This window comes from Coregonus lavaretus (genome assembly GCF_964263955.1).
Source record: "Coregonus lavaretus genome assembly, contig: HAP1_SCAFFOLD_629, whole genome shotgun sequence".
Taxonomy (NCBI): Eukaryota; Metazoa; Chordata; class Actinopteri; order Salmoniformes; family Salmonidae; genus Coregonus; species Coregonus lavaretus.
The window spans coordinates 140375-156824 of NW_028167044.1; positions in this window are offsets into that span (position 1 = coordinate 140375).

Below are 16450 nucleotides of genomic sequence, written 5' to 3' on the forward strand. Positions count from 1 at the left end.
AGTCAGATGTTAGTGCTCCACCTCTTTTTAGGGGTGATGGCTCAGATAAGTACTCTGTCCTGGAGTGGGAGGAGTTAATGGAAGTCTACCTAGAGAAGAGGGGTTACACTGGGTCTGGGAATGTTGGGGAGGTGATGTCTAGGCTCATGGGGAGGGCACGGGATGTGACCAAAGTCTGGAAGCGTAACAACCTTGTTGTCACAGATGTTAAGGCGGTGTTCAGTGTTTTCAAGCAACACTTTGGGGATACTGTCTGCTCAGGTATGCCATTAGCTGATTTCTATTCAATCAAACCATATGCTAATGAGGGTCCAATAGATTTCTGGATTAGGCTTAACAAAGCTGCAGAGGCAGCCGACCAGTACCTTGTGAGTGAGGGCAGGACCTTACCCAATCAGTGCTCAGAGTTGGCAGTCATGTTTGTACGCAACTGTCCTGATAAAGAGTTGGCCCAAGTGTTCAAGAGCAAACCCATTCGTGACTGGACAGCCAGTGAGGTACAGGATCGGTTGGATGAACTGTTAAGGGAACGTAAAGCATGTAGAACACAACTTTCACAGCAGGTTGCTGCTGTTTTTGACTGCCCTCAGGAGGGAGTGGGTCCTGTGAAAAGACCTAATGTGTCATCTTTTTCTCAATGTGGCCGTGAACCAGACCAGGCACCATCTGTATCTGAGGGTGGGACATTAATGAAAGTTTTGACTTTGTTAGAGAAGGCTCTGGTCAGCAATACTCAGTCTGTGAGTGGCGCAGTGGTCGAAGGCACTACATCGCAGTGCTAGCTGTGCCACTAGAGATCCTGGTTCGAATCCAGGCTCTGTCGTAGCCGGCCGCGACCGGGAGACCCATGGGGTGGCGCACAATTGGACCAGCGTCGCCTAGGGTAGTGGAGGGAATGGCCGGCTCAGTTCGTAGAGCATGGTGTTCGCAACGCCAGGGTTGTGGGTTCGATTCCCACGGGGGGTATGAACAAAATGTATAACGTATGCACTAACTGTAAGTCGCTCTGGATAAGAGCGTCTGCTAAATGAGGGCAATGTGGGGCATTCTTATTTTTCCTCCACTGATGATGATATCCAATCTGTTTATTCTTACTTTTGTGAGTCAGTACCCAAGAACAACAGTCATTTTTCAGAACACAATGAGAATTACTCAGAATGACAGTTTGTTTTACACCACTGTGCTAGTACAGGATAAAGTTGAGCTGAAGGGGATGTTAGATAGTGGGTCCATGGCTACTACTCTGCGCGCAGATATTGTACCTCGGTTGAGGGAGGCAGGAGTGGTAGAGGGGAACTTTCTAGATCCTTCAGACATCATCCTGGTGGGTTGTGGTGGGAACAAACTAGCCCAGTGGGCATGTGTGACTTAAAAATGCAACTTTATGGCTTCTGTTATGTAGTCCCAGTGCTTATTGTTGATGGGCAGGTTGATGAACTCATTGTGGGAACTAATGTGTTGAAGTCTCTGATTAGACAGTGAGTTTCTATGTGCTCACGCAGGTGCCCTAGAGCTGTGGCAACAAAAAATGCAACTTTATTTTGTCAGAATTATGTTGTATATCATTTTACTTGTATTGTATAGTGTGTTGTTAGGCACTGAATGTGTGCATGCAGCACCTGTTCTCTTTTGCCTGACCTTCAACTAGCAAGGTGCCCGAGAGCTGTGGCTGCACCAAGGGCTAACATCATTTTTTTGTCTCTTCGTGTGCAGGTCGAATAAAAATTATCCAACCATCAGAATTCCAGTTGTGGCAGTGTCCTAATTAAAAGTACACAACGCAGAACGAACCACGCTACATATGCATAATGATGTAGTAAACAACATCGCTCTGCGTGGGAACTTTTGGTGGGGGGGAAGTAGCCTTTATAAGTCTCCATGGTGGGTAAAGACCATCACTTCGTTGTCTTGTTGGGAATAGTAATAATTTGTGACAGTACGCATTGTATTAGTCTAACGGTTGTTTTTAATTTAGTTTCTCACATTAAACAGACATTTGAGAAGGATTTGAGAAGCGAATTGCTTGCAGTTGTACCTATGACGCACAGACACACTAAAGCTGTAAAGTGTAGTTAGAAAAGTCAATTTACATTATTTGCAGATGTGTTCCCTTTTATTTACAAATCGAAAAATGTAACATTTGAAATGAATGTGGCAGAACAGTTAAGCATAGAGTTCCTGTGGGAGTCTTCTCCTTCAGTCTTTTTGCCTCCTATGCCTCGTTTCCCATTAGATGGGATTTTCCCAATGCCAAGTTCACCTGAGACAGCCGCTATCCAGTGTCATGTGTTGCTGAATTACAGATCTCGCTATCCCAATGTCGCTGCTGTCCATGGTGCTGAAATATCCAATCTCGGCTATTTGCATACATAGGACCAACCACACTTGACACCACACACACAAGTTAATGCTAATATCACACACACTTTTGAACATTGCACAACCTGCAACAAGACACTGAAACAGCACTTAATTTCAAGTTTGTTTGTTTCTGAATAAAGATGCGAAGAATGAAATCAATGTGTGGAAGGAGATTGGACAATGTATAGGCATTCCCTATAGCTGTATTTGACTGGAGCATGATCAGATTGCTTTGTTTCAGCCAGAATGGAAATTTGGTCTGAGAAACTATGCCCATTATAGCATGACTATTTCAGACAGAATTCACTTAATATTGTCTGTAAAAATATAAATAAGGCAATGTTTATATGACCCCCTTTCAAACATTCACATATTTATCATTTTCTTGCAGATATACAGTACATTCAGAAAGTATTCATACCCCTTAACTTATTCCACATGTTGTTTTCTTACAGCCTGAATTCAAAATGGATTCAATTATAATATTTTCTCTCACGCAGCTACATACAATACCCCATAATGACAAAGTGAAAACACGTTTTTGAAATTTTTGCAAATGTATTGGAAATGAAATACAGAAATATCTCATTTATATAAGTATTCACACCCCTGAGTCGATTAAAGCTGTGTCTTTCTGGGTAAGTCTCCAAGAGCTTTGCACAACTGGATTGTAAAATATATGCAATATACATTATATAGACAGCCATTTTTTTTTTTTGCCATAAGTTTTCAAGCCGAATTAAGTCAAAACTGTAACTAAGCCACTCAGGAACATTCAATGTCATCTTGGTAAGCAACTCCAGTGAATATTTGGCCTTGTGTTTTAGGTTATTGTCCTGCTGAAGAGGGAATTTGTCTCCCAGTGTCTGTTGGAAAGCAGACTGAACCAGGTTTTCCTCTAGGATTCTGACTGTACTTAGCTCTATTCTGTTTCTTTTTATCCTAAAAAAGTCTCTAGTCCTTGCCAATGACATGCATACCCATAACATGATGCAGCCACCACCATGCTTGGAAATATGAAGAGTGGTACTCAGTGATGTGTTGTGTTGGATTTGCCCCAAACATTACACTTTGTATTCAGGACATAAAGTTAATTTCTTTGCCACATTATTTGCAGTTTTACTTTAGTGCCTTATTGCAAACACAATGCATGTAAGGTTTCCTTCTTTTACATTTACATTTTAGTCATTTAGCAGACGCTCTTATCCAGAGCGACTTACAGTTAGTGAGTGCATACTCTGTCAATTAGGTTAGTATTGTGGAGTAACTACAATGTTGATGATTCATCCTCAGTTTTCTCCTATCAAAGCCATTAAACTTTCTAACTGTTTTAAAGCCACCATTGGCCTCATGGTGAAATCCCTGATAGTTTTCCTTCCTCTCCGGCAGCTGAGTTAGGAAGGACGCCTGTATTTTTGTAGTGACTGGGTGTATTAATACACCATCCAAAGCGTAATTAATACCTTCACCATGCTCAAAGGAATATTCAATGTCTGCTTTAATTGTACCCATCTACCAAAAGGTGCCCTACTTTGCGAGGCATTGGAAAACCTCCCTGGTCTTTGTGGTTGAATCTATGTTTCAAATTCACTGCTGGACTGAGGGACCTTATAGATAATTGTATGTGTGGGGTACAGAGATTATGTAGTCGTTTGAAAATCACTATTATTGCACACATAGTGAGTCCATCTAACTGATTATGTGACTTGTTAAGCACATTTTTACTCCTGAGATTATTTAGGCTTGCCATAACAAAGGGGTTGAAAACTAATTGATTAGATTACTAGATACTAGACTCTGTCAATATGTTTTTGGAAGTGGCTCTGCATTTCTTGCATACACATCATATTTATGTAAGGATTATGACGACCTTCTAAAAGGACAAAGCTGTTTATGTGTGTTCCCTTGTCTCCACTGTCACCACATCCCTCGATGTGTGCAAACAGAGCATCTATATCAGGGATGGGCAACTCCAGTCCTCGGGACCTGATTGGTGTTACACTTGTTCCCCAGCCCCAGCTAACACATTTGACTCTAATAATCAAGTACTCATGGGCTTCAGTTTAGAATGCAATAAGTTTAATCAGCTGTATTTGCTAGGGATGGGGAAAAAGTGTGACACCACTCCGACCCCCAAGGACTGGAATTGTCCATGCCTGATCTATATGGTAGGACCAGTACCAGATTAATATGGAGGCGAAAGAAACGCACACCTATTTAGGCGAGGTGCTGGCTATCGGAGTAGAACACTTGAAAAAGAAAAGGAGAGCCGCACACTCTAGGAGCTCAGATGCAATAATTTAATAACTTAATAACCAACGTCAGGATACCCTGATGAAGACAGCTTGTCTGTCGAAACTTTGGTTATTAGGTTATTAAATTATTGCATCTGAGCTCCTAGAGTGTGCGGAAAAAGTGTGACACCACTCCGGCCCCCAAGGACAGGAATTGTCCATCCCTGATCTATATGGTAGGAACTGTACCAGACCTGAATGAATGTGTCTGTTTTGAATATTCACGGAGACAGAATGATGTGGTTGATAGCAGAGACGTCATGCCCAAAGGGGGCACAGGGTCACCTGCCCCCTCAGATTTGTGATGTTTAAATTTGTCTTGTTATTTTTTCTCTGTCATACTACTAACCATGAAGTTGGCTTTAGCTAGCCCAGATAGGATCCCATTCTCCCAACCTAATAACTACACTGAACAAAAATATTAACGCAATATGTAAAGTGTTGGTCCCATGTTTCATGAGCTGAAATAAAAGCGTGAAATATTTTGTTCGCACAAAAAGCTTATTTTTCTCAAATTGTGTGCACAAATTTGTTTACATCCCTGTAAGCGAGCATTTCTCCTTTGCCAAGATAATCCATCCACCTGACAAATATGGCATATCAAGAAGCTGATTAAACAGCATGATAATTACACAGGTGCACCTTGTGCTGAGGATAATAAAATGCCACTCTAAAATGTGCAGTTTTGTCACACAACACAATGCACAGATGTTTCAAGTTTTGAGGCAGCGTGCAATTGGCTTACGGACTGCAGGAATATCCACCAGAGCTGTTAACAGATACGTTTATGTTAATTTCTCAACCATAAGCCAAGGCGGCTTTAGAGAATTTGGCAGTACTTCTAACTGGCCTCACGACTTCAGACCACTTGTAAAGCAGCGTATGGGCGAGCTGTTGGCTGATGTCAACGTTGTGAATGCTCCATGGTGGCAGTGGGGTTATGGTATGGGCAGGCATAAGCTACAGACAATGAACACAATTGCATTTATCGATGACAATTTGAATGCACAGATATACCGTGGGATAGTGTACGTGCACAAAGTGAGTTTGTAACATGTATATCATTCTTACTTGTTGTTCTTTATATTTACTACCATTGCCTATTGTAAGTTGCCTCTCTGTGTTTTACTGTGTTGTGTAATACTCCGCAGGTAGCATTATGCCATTAATACAGCCCTTCCTTTGTTAATAGCGTTGTTGCTCTACTTGTGCTCTCAGTTATTGTGCATATTCATTACCCCTGTTATCTGTCCATTACAGGACCACTATCATTCCACTACCTTTCCATGTCCATTTCATCCGTGTGTGTCAATAAAGTATCCTTGAATGTAACTCTGAGGTTGCCTTATTCCCCTCTTACCAGGGGAGGTGAAAGCGCAACCTGGTCTCAGAACATTTCGTATTATTCTGTATGTACAAAGCTGTGATCAAGGCAAAGGGTGGCTACTTTGAAGAATCTCAAATCTGAAATATATTTTGATATGTGTAACACGTTTTGGGTTACTACATGATGCCATATGTGTTATTTAATAGTTTTGATGTCTTCACTATTATTCTACAATGTAGAAAATACACAAGACACAGAGGAGGAGAAACTATCCAACACCCTGGGAGAGAGAACGAGTGACCTCAGTCGAACTCACAGCCAGAAAGATGGGTTAGATACAGGAGAGGAGGAGGTTACCCCGGATGCCATCACCCCTGCTCCTGTGAACAAGGAATGAGAGGGGAAGCCTTCTAATCAGGCCAACGGGCAGGCGGAGCGAGAGGTCATAGTGATAGTGATTCACACCCAGAGAGAGACAGACAACCCATACAACCTCTTGGCTGAGATTAACCACACAGAGGTAGAGGCAGAGGGCCTTCAGGGCAAGCCAGTCAGCCTGCCTGCTCTGATCCTCAAGTCAATTGTATTTAAATTCATATTCATTAAAGATTTTTAGTCAAGACTTGAAAAGTGCCATTTATTTCAAATGATAATTATTCAGTGTCTGCAACCCTCAAGAAACAGGGTGAGTCTGGGTCCCCCTTTAACTGGGCAAACACAACTTGCATATTGTCATAGACTAGGCCGAAACGTTAATCTTTTAACCTTGCTTAAATAAAACAATGCATTTTTAATAGTGAGCAAGAGTTTTCTATGATGATTAAAGTTTTTTTGTCGCGCCCTCCACTTTTTTGTCAAATAATACATCTAAAAAAAATGTAATAAGTTAATTATTAAAAGCATTAAAATTGGGATTGGGATGTTTCCCACCTATTTATACAACCTACTCCACAAAGTTTAGAGAAATGTTCTGAAATTAATTAAGAATTAAACAGAAGAAAATCAGAATTGAAGGCAACTATAATGCAAAGAATTTAATGGTATATGGTTCAATCCTGTTTCTGGTCTAATGAATAGTTAATATTGTTCCTCCTCTTCCTTGTGGCAAGCGCAGCAGCACACTGCCCTCCAAAGCCTGCAAAAAAAACGCTGGACTGCCCCTTTCCTCGCCCTGGATGGAACATCCAGGGTCACGTCCTTGGTGACGTGTGGGGTGACGTCCAGGGTGACCACAGCAACATCCTCTGGAAAGGGACAAAAGCGGGACAGAATGTAAATAAATGCAAACCGTAGGTTCTAAACACTGGCCAGTTGAATGGGATCTTTTATTTCAGCTCATGAAACATGGGACCAACACTTTACATGTTATCATGATGAACGGCACCTGTCAGAGTGCTTTCTATAAGTCTTACTCACCTGCTTGGATGTCAGATGGCAGAGTGGCGTAGACGGCCACCATGAGAGGCTTTTCTTCAGGTGTGACGTCCACAACCTCCAAGAGTGAAGAAGCAGGGTATGCATCTGTGTTAGGGGTGAGGTCCACAAGCTCCAGGTGGGAAGAAGCAGGATCTGCCTCTGTGTTTGGGGTGATGTCCACAACCTCTAGGTGGGAAGAAGCCGGGTCTGCATCTGTGTTAGGGGTGATGTCCACAAACTCCAGGTGGGAAGAAGCAGGATCTGCCTCTGTGTTAGGGTTGATGTCCACAACCTTCAGGTGGGAAGAAGCCGGGTCTGCCTCTGTGTTTGGGGTGATGTCCATAAGCTCCAGGTGGGAAGAAGCCGGGTCTGTCTCTGTGTTAGGGGTGGTTTCCACAACCTCCTGATAGGAAGAAGCCGGGTCTAACTCTGTGTTAGGGGTGATGACCACAAACTTCAGGTGGGTAGAAGCCGTCTCAGCCTCTGTGTTAGGGGTGATGTCCACAAGCTCCTTGTGGGAAGAAGCCAGGTGTGCCTCTTTGTTAGGGGTGATGTCCACAACCTCCAGGTGGGAAGAAGCCAGGTGTGCCTCTTTGTTAGGGGTGATGTCCACAAGCTCCTTGTGGGAAGAAGCCAGGTGTGCCTCTTTGTTAGGGGTGATGTCCACAACCTCCAGGTGGGAAGAAGCAAGGTGTGCCTCTTTGTTAGGGGTGATGTCCACAACCTCCAGGTGAGAAGAAGCCGGGTCTGCCTCTGTGTTAGGGGTGATGGCCACAACCTCCAGGTGGGAAGATGCTGGGTCTGCCTTTGAGTTATGGGTGATGTCAACAACCATACGGTGGGAAGAAGCAGGGTCTGACTCTGTGTTAGGGGTGATGTCCACAAACTTCAGGTGGGTAGAAACCGTCTCAGCCTCTGTGTTAGGGGTGACGTTCACAACCTCCAGGTGGGAAGAAGCCAGGTGTGCCTCTTTGTTAGGGTTGATGACCGCAATCTCTAGGTGGGAAGAACCCGGGTCTGCCTCTGTGTTTGGGGTGATGTCCACAAGCTCCTGATGGGAAGAAGCCAGGTGTGCCTCTGTGTTAGGGGTGATGTCCTCAACTTCCAGGTGGTAAGATACCGGGTCTGCCTCTGTGCTACGGGTTTTGTCAGCAGCCTCCAGGTGGGAAGAAGCCAGGTGTGCCTCTGTGTTAGGGGTGATGTCCAAAACCACTATGTGGGAAGAAGCCGGGTCTTCCTCTCTGCTACAGGTGATGACAACAACATCTAGGTGGGGAGAAGCTGGGTCAAACTCTGTGTTAGGTGTGAATCCCTCAACCTCCAGGTGGGCAGAAGCCGGGTCTTTCTCTGTGTTAGGGGTGATGTCCACAACCTCCGGGTGGGAAGAAGCTGGGTCTGCCTCTCTGTTATGGGGGATTTCCACAACCTCCAGATGGGAAGAAGCCTGGTCTGCATCTGTGTTAGGGGTGACAATTAAAATCCTGATTGGCTCTACTACTACAAGGCACCAGGATGTCATGACAAAAGGCATCTGTCAGAGTGCTTTCTATGAGTGCTACTCACCTGCTTGGATATCAGCTGGTAGTGTGGCGGAAAAGGCCACCACTAGGACAGGGGGAACTGGCAGGGTGTCTGCAGTAGGCTGGAAGTAGCTTTTCACCTCGTCCGCCACAAAGGCACAGACAGAGCTCATAAAAAAAGGGGTCTTGAGGTCATCCAGGGAGAAGGACTGGCTGATTCTCCCGAGGATCGACCTCACAGAGTCAAAAGCAGCAGCCCGGGAGAAAGGGGTGTGAGGAGAAGAGGCCTTCAACGTGTTGGAGAGCTTCTCCCCTACGGCCACCACCATACTCACAGCCATCCCACTTAGGAGGATGGGGTGATCTGAATGGCCTTCCTCTGGCTGAAGCCACAGGGCCAGGAGGATCCTGGGCACCAGCTCCACCACCACCTGGGATGGGCTGAGCAGGTTGCTACAGGGCTTATTGGACAGCTTGTCCAGAATGCTCCTCACAGCTCTCTCCACGATGATGTGGACCTTGGGGTCGCTGAAATCAACAAAAAGCAGCAGAGAAAGCTAAACGATGTGCAATGTTCACACAGAGAACACTGCCCTAGTTATTTTCTGCATAGCTCCAGATGTGTAGATGAATGGAGCAAGCTGTATGCAGGGCAGTACATGGAACTCACATGTCAGCACCAGCTGGAGAGGTGGTGTGCATAGAGCGGCGGAGCTTGCAGACAGCCTTGTGCTCCATGTCAATCATTTTTAGGCAGGTGTTTACTTCCCAGGTCTGCCGTAGGAAACAGGAAGTCCCATTAGTGTAATTTCACAACAGATATATTCTGCTGTACTGACTAGTTGTTGAAAGGCTAGAAAGGAGCTCACTGACTGATAGTCTAAGTCTCTAACTCTCATTCTCTTACCAGCCGAGCGAGTTCGTTCCCCTCCTCCAGGGTTTCCTTCCACACCCTTCAAATAAAACACAAAGCATTTCAACTTTCCTGGCTTCCTATTTATCTGTTGTTTATTTTACCCACACCTCCTGGAGTGCTGCTGGTGACAGAGAATGGCAGTGAAGGTGAGAGCTGACGTGGTACTCACCTCTCCCTAAGGGATTTTTTGCCCTGAGACACCAGCCAGTCGCTCATGTGCTCCATGGTGACATGGGGCGAGACCTGGCCTCGACTCTGGAGCAGCAGATAGTGGACCATGAACTTCTTCTGCAAGATGAGGTAAGGTGTGAGACCGTGCCACTAAAGACCATATAATGTGCTTTCAGAAGGGCCTCTCGCAACATTTCACAACTGCTCATGTCTCACAATTTGCAAGTGATATTAAAAACTCTTATGACCATCTTCTCTAAACTGTCTTGAAATAAAACTCTTGTTTTGGGATTAAATCTATCTATTTTTTTCTGTGGTTACTTTTTTTGTGGGATGAATCTTACCTGTTTATTGTAATATGCTTCCTCCCAGCAGGCCTGCAGAGTCTGAAAATAAAGGCTGCTTCTACAGAATTCCTTTGAAGATAATTAAAACAATTATGCTTTATTAGGTACATTATGCACAGGCATTTACAGTATGCCAAAAGGAATATCTCCTAAGATTACCTTAGTGGGACCATAAGTGAACTCAGGAATGCTCCCAACCCTATCCATGGTCAGAGGGGGACGAAATGCCGCGCTATAAATATACGGGATGCTCTAGAGATAACAGGAATGACTTAAAGTCGCGAATGATCAATGCCTGTGGAGTCGTCCAATATGCTGCGCTGAGAATTGAGTTGTAGGCGATATTTGGATATGTTTGGCGCAATTTACATGTTTACATTCTATTGCCATGGAGAAATTGAGTTTCTAGAACCTGTTTTCTTCTATGTCTTTATTTCGTGAAATATTAAGATCTTTATTTTGTCATAATGTGTATATGAGGACGTTGGAGCCCGTTCCGATTCATGACGCGGTTATCCAGGTGCATGTTGCATAGACCTACTAATCCAACCTTGGCTTACAAGTTAAATTAAATTAGTATATATGCCTATACAAATCTATTGACCACATCCATTTAAATCAATGATTGTCAATTGAAAATGTGGTAGTTGTGTTATCCTGTTGTGCGTGTCAGGGCTCCTCTTAAGCACGTTATTCCAATATTTCCTAGAATTGACGCAGGTTACACTTTTGCAAAACTACTCGGTTAAAAATAAGAGCATGAATGACAATAAAGGTATGACTTGAATTATATGTGTAGTAGTGTGATGTTGTTCCCCTAGATTATGCACCAAATTGCACACAAGGACAGTTCAAGTAGGCCAGGTCAAGAGGGGATGTTAATAAATTAATAATAATAATAATTCAATGTGGTTTCTTTATTTAATTACAGCTGCATAGCTAATGTTATTTTTTGGTGTATAAACATTTTTATGTATCTATATTGCAAATACACCTAATTGTAAAAGTTGTGTATATTTTGGTTTGGTCCATCGCGGGTTATCTGTATTTATGTACCCTCTTATTGTTCTCTTTTGCCTGACCTTCAACTAGCAAGGTATGTTGTCCTTGGCGCCGTAATTTGTCGATATAAAACTGTGGTAAAGTTACACAAAGTGCTGTTACGCAACTACAGGTTTTGTTACAATGTGGACAATATAAAGATGTATGTTAACAACTTTCACCGAGCTCGCTAATTAGGGTACCTATTGTAACTCGGGAGTATTTGGGTCAGTGTTTGAGTGAGTTTCTATGTGCTCACGCAGGTGCCCGAGAGCTGTGGCTGCACCAAGGGCTAAACTATTGTGTGTTGTCTCTTCGTGTACAGGTATGTCATTTATTTTGTCAGAATTATGTTGTATATCATTTTACTTGTATTGTATAGTGTGTTGTTAGGCACTGAATGTGTGCATGCAGCACCTGTTCTCTTTTGCCTGACCTTCAACTAGCAAGGTGCCCGAGAGCTGTGGCTGCACCAAGAGCTAACATATTGTGTGTTGTCTCTTTGTGTGCAGGTCGAATAAAAATTATCCAACCATCAGAATTCCAGTTGTGGCAGTGTCCTAATTACGTGACCTGCCGACTGGTCAGCTCAAGCCGACCGCCGGAGCTGTGCATGTGGATGAGGTGCACGACCTGCGCATGTGAATTTGTTGATGGCTTACTGTAAGTGAAAATATACTGTAAACAGTGAAAGTGAATGTAGCATATTCATTAGATACAGGTATTCGTGCTTATTTGTATGTTTTGGATGAATTTGTTTATTGCATTAATTGTTTTGGGTATTTGAATGCACTAAATTACATTGTATTTTAGTGCTCTGTTGATCCATGGAAGATTCTCAAATCCATAAGACGTGTTATGCTGTGGATTTTAGTGTGGGTAGAGGGAGGGGTGTCCTTCCATTTACACCAATTGTACAGTCAGCTCCTGGGAGTAGAGCGTTTGTTAGTCCTGAGTTTGCAAGCACTGGGAGGGGTAGGCTGTTTGTTCCACCTGACCAGGGTATCCCACCTCTGTCTTTTGATGTACCATCATCCACAGTACTCGGTGATAATGGGACGCCTCCGAGTCAGCTTAGTGACCTTATTAAGCAGATTGGTTCAGAGATAGGAGAATCTATCAGAACGAGTTTACTGCAGCCTGGGGTTTCAAGTCTTTCTCCTGCCCGTCCCCCTCACCAACCCCAGCAGTTTCCCCTGCCTGAGCAGTGTGGGTCAACCTTTATTGATGCGTCCAAGCTGAATCTGGTTGTGAAGTCAGATGTTAGTGCTCCACCTCTTTTTAGGGGTGATGGCTCAGATAAGTACTCTGTCCTGGAGTGGGAGGAGTTAATGGAAGTCTACCTAGAGAAGAGGGGTTACACTGGGTCTGGGAATGTTGGGGAGGTGATGTCTAGGCTCATGGGGAGGGCACGGGATGTGACCAAAGTCTGGAAGCGTAACAACCTTGTTGTCACAGATGTTAAGGCGGTGTTCAGTGTTTTCAAGCAACACTTTGGGGATACTGTCTGCTCAGGTATGCCATTAGCTGATTTCTATTCAATCAAACCATATGCTAATGAGGGTCCAATAGATTTCTGGATTAGGCTTAACAAAGCTGCAGAGGCAGCCGAACAGTACCTTGTGAGTGAGAGCAGGACCTTACCCAATCAGTGCTCAGAGTTGGCAGTCATGTTTGTACGCAACTGTCCTGATAAAGAGCTGGCCCAAGTGTTCAAGAGCAAACCCATTCGTGACTGGACAGCCAGTGAGGTACAGGATCGGTTGGATGAACTGTTAAGGGAACATAAAGCATGTAGAACACAGCTTTCACAGCAGGTTGCTGCTGTTTTTGACTGCCCTCAGGAGGGAGTGGGTCCTGTGAAAAGACCTAATGTGTCATCTTTTTCTCAATGTGGCCGTGAACCAGACCAGGCACCATCTGTATCTGAGGGTGGGACATTAAATAAAGTTTTGACTTTGTTAGAGAAGGCTCTGGTCAGCAATACTCAGCAATACTCAGTCTGTGAGTGGCGCAGTGGTCTAAGGCACTGCATCGCAGTGCTAGCTGTGCCACTAGAGATCCTGGTTTGAATCCAGGCTCTGTCGTAGCCGGCCGTGACCGGGAGACCCATGGGGCGGCGCACAATTGGACCAGCGTCGCCTAGGGTAGTGGAGGGAATGGCCGGCTCAGTTCGTAGAGCATGGTGTTTGCAACGTGTCAAAGTCACGTCAATTCAAATCTGGTATTAGGAACAAAAGAGGTCAACACGACTTCTAAGATATACTAGTTATTTTAATTAATGCAAAAACCTTCAATGGTAAATATGATGTTTCGTATATACGGGCTCTTTGAAATACCTCGCAGGGCACTTAAGAGAACTAAAACATTGTTTCAGATCCAATACTCAAATACTCTGACAGAGAAAGTTTCCCACTTCTCTGCTGGCCAATTAGAGTAAAGGAATGAGTGTGGTTTAAACTTTACTCAGCCAATCCGTTGGTTCAGGTGTTGGTCCCATCTCCTCGGCGCCATTTGTTGCACACTTCAGCCAGGCACAAGTTTATCATAACAACCTGTCATAGTGAGAAGAGCCAGCTCCCTTAGACATCATTCCTACGTCCAAGGAAGGTTCACAGATCACAAAGAACCAGTATAGTCTAGCATTTGGAGACACAATCCTTATCTCATTTTACCCCCTAAAACAGCTCTTCACATCAATCACAGCCTGCCAGGTGTCACAACCTACATTAGCCCAGTCAAGAATGCATTCTTTCTAAGTTAGTCATCCCATCAATTTAGGAGAATAATAAATCCCCAATAATCCCCCTTTTCACACCTAATAAGGTGTGATTCAAAAAATAAGAAAACACAGATTGTCATTCATTATAATACAATACAAACAAAAAATCACACTTTTATTAATAGGCCATAATGATACTAAAAAATGTAAACCCTCAGTTCATCTACACCCAACTTGCAAATTGTTACCAGTCATCAAAGAACTTCAAACCATATAACACAGGATTAATAGAACACAAAACATAAAACTATTAACACATAAAACACAAACAAAGAAGGACATTTTGACTCCCTTTTGACACCCTCTAGGGTGTGATTCCAAAAATGTGAAAGGGAAAATGTAAGATTCCCTCTGTTGACACCATTTATGGTGTCACTCCAAATAACAGTTTGAACAGAATATAAACAACCCTGAGTATAACAGGATATGGAAATTAAATCACATCAAAAAATTAATAAACAAAAAATAATAATTCTAATCCTCTATTTCTCCCCTACACCTAACATGTACTGAGTTGGCTACCAGCCACCCAGGAATCCTTTACCTTCACCTCAGGAGGAATAAACAATCACAGTGGTTAGTAAAAACACAAGGTAATAAATGAGCAAAAACTGAAATTAAATGCGTGTATATATTTTACTAGGCAAACCATGGATCATCCAACTTGGTCTCAGAGTCAGTGGCAGAGTCACCCGCAACTTCCTGGGCTGGCAACAACGGCATCACTCCTGACACCCGCACCACTCCTACCACTGACTTCCTGAGACAGGGAATGATACAAGCAGCACAACACATCAACAATAAAAACACAATTACTAGGGTCAGAAACCCAGTAACCACCATAGAAGAATACTTACCGAACCAGTCACTTAACCAGGAGAACAGCCCACCACTCCCCACTCCAGCCATGCTCTTCATTTCTGCTGACAACCTTCCAGGCCAACTAGGGCCTTTGTGATGCTCCCGTCCGGGCTAGTATTGTTAGGAATAAACGTACAGCATTGTTCCCCAAACATCTTACACACACCCCCTTGGTTAGCAAGCAACATGTCAAGTGCTAGTCTATTTTGCCTAGCCACCCTAGAGGTGGCCTCTAGTTGTTCCGACATTCCAGTCAGGGCAGTGCGTGTATAGTTAACAAATCGCTGTTGGTTATAATAGATGTAATTTATCCAAGATCGCTGTTTAGCAGCATCTATGGCAGGTCCTATGATTGGCAACAAATGCCACAACCCATCATTCCTGTTGAGTGCCTGGAACTGTAATGGTACTCCCACAGGCACCCCCAACAGGTTAGAGTGGATCTCCTCTCCTGCTGACCATGGGGCACTACGTTTCCCCCGCCTCATTCTCTCTCTGTCTGGGGCTAGCTGGGCGATGCCCAAAAGTTGGTCTGAGGAAACATGAATAATGGTCAGAGGTATAATCAAACTGGCTAATGCACACGTGCCCTGCCAGTCCCCCTTTAGAATCGGGGTTAGTTTTCTATTTGGTCCACAGATCCACCACACATCAGCCACCCCTTTTGTCTGGGTTTTACCCTCTACTGGCCAAGTGCTGTTCATAGTTACATTCACAGCACAGTCCCCTGGTGGTAGCCTACCATAGTTAACACCCTTACCTGTTCCAGTAATGCAACTGTAATTACCTCCATAAGCCTGAACTCCTTCAGGTGCCTTTTGTGGGGGAACCTCAGGGAAAATCAAACTTAGGGCTTTGCACAGGGTGGTGTTTGGCAGTGAATGTTAGAACTCTTCCAATATGCACTGCCATCCTTCCCCTTCTCCTAAAGCGAATTTTGCTAGAGATGACATGCAGGAGCTTGCAGGGATTTGTAGTTTTGCATGATGTCTACTTTGATGCTAATTAGCATTTTCGAATCTGAGAGTAAATAGAGCCAAATATACTGATAAAAGTCAACTTGTCCGAGAGAGATTTACATGGTTACAAAAACGTCACGCCAGCCCTTATTTTAAGTGTTTCTAAAATCCCCAATGGGAAAAATGAATGGTGGAAAAACGATTGGAACCATTTCCCTGTTTGACCACTAGGTTTTATGGGTATTATGACTCATACTGTGGGACTCTATAGGGCTCCAGCCAAAAGAAGTGCACTATATTGGAACTAAGGTGCTATTTCGGACACAAGCATAGATATGATGCATTATTATGTGACCATAGAAATAGAATCACTAGAAAGGATAGAGCCTCTGACCTTGGCAATTTGACTGGTAAACTGAACTAAATACCTGATATGATGTTCTGGTGATTCTATT